The sequence below is a fragment of the Trichechus manatus genome, unplaced genomic scaffold (assembly GCF_000243295.1).
Source record: "Trichechus manatus latirostris isolate Lorelei unplaced genomic scaffold, TriManLat1.0 scaffold00267, whole genome shotgun sequence".
Taxonomy (NCBI): domain Eukaryota; kingdom Metazoa; phylum Chordata; class Mammalia; order Sirenia; family Trichechidae; genus Trichechus; species Trichechus manatus.
Window position 1 is genome coordinate 1102052 of NW_004444203.1, and position 1215 is coordinate 1103266.

The 1215-nt window shown below is 34.7% G+C and overlaps 1 protein-coding gene across 1 annotated transcript in view; it reads right to left on the reverse strand.

Annotated features, from left to right (window-relative positions):
- Positions 1–1215, reverse strand: part of WDR17 (WD repeat domain 17) — an 86002-nt gene that overhangs the window by 12179 nt on the left and 72608 nt on the right. The window lies entirely within an intron of this gene.

Sequence of the window (1215 nt, forward strand, 5' to 3'; positions counted from 1 at the left end):
TAAAGCATAATTGAGAAAAATACTCCTGCTTCCTTCCAGATAGCCTTTACATTTCAAAATACAATAGCTTTTATTTGTCATATTTATAAAAGCAAAGCAGAGCACGTTTAAAATACAATTCACAGAATACAAAGCATATAAGGAAGTTACAATCACCTATAATCTCACGACCCACTGTTAAATTTGGACAATTATACTTTCACAAGTATTTTGCCTGAACTCTTTGTCTCTCTCCCTCTGTCTCTCTCACACACAAACACACACACACACACTCACTTTTTGTCCATCTGTATTAACATAATACTCAATACACATCTGTTGGTGAATGAATACGGCTACTCACCCCCTAAAGGAAAAATCAAAGTTCATATAAGTGAAACAAAACTTTACAAAAGATGAGGAAAATGTTCTATTTGTATCTTATCTTTTTCTTAAAGGAACTATATCTTCTTAAATACGCTATAATAAAACAAATACGTACACACATGCTTTCAAAATAAGTCATATGACATGCATAAGTTTTTAATCTGTATTTTATTCAACTGTCTTATAGGCATCTATCAACATTAAGGAGCCCTGGTGATGCAGTGGTTAAAGCCCTTCGCTGTTAACTGAAAGGTCAGTAGTTCGAACCCACCAGCAGCTCCGTGGGAGGAAGATGTGGTAATCTGCTTCCGAACAGATTACAGCCTTGGAAACTTTATGGGGCAGTTCTGCTCCATCCTATAGGGTCACTATCAGTCCAAATCGACCCAACAAAAGTGGGTTTGGTTTTTTTTTTTTTCCACTGTTAATAAAAATAGACCCTCATTATCTGTTTCCTGGGTTCACAGCACTGAAATATACAAATGTACTATAATTTAAATAATTAATTCCACTATTGTCAAACATTTAGGTTGCTTTTATATATAATCTTGGTAGACAGAACTCAAAATTCAGCAAAGAAGTATTTTTATAAGCCCTTTACAGTAACAAATATGAATTTTGTTATACTTAGTTAATTCATGTAAAGACCCTACACTGTCTATTTTGAAAGTTAGCATACAGATGCCTTGAGAGGGAATTGGGACAGTGGAAAGAGCTAGGGATTCAGAGCTGGGTTTGAGTTAAAATTCAAGCTCCACCATTAACTAACTAATTTAGGCAAGTTCCATCCCTTCTCCAAGCTCACTTTCTTTGTTTGCAAAATAGAAATAATATTGTCTCCTTTTCAGG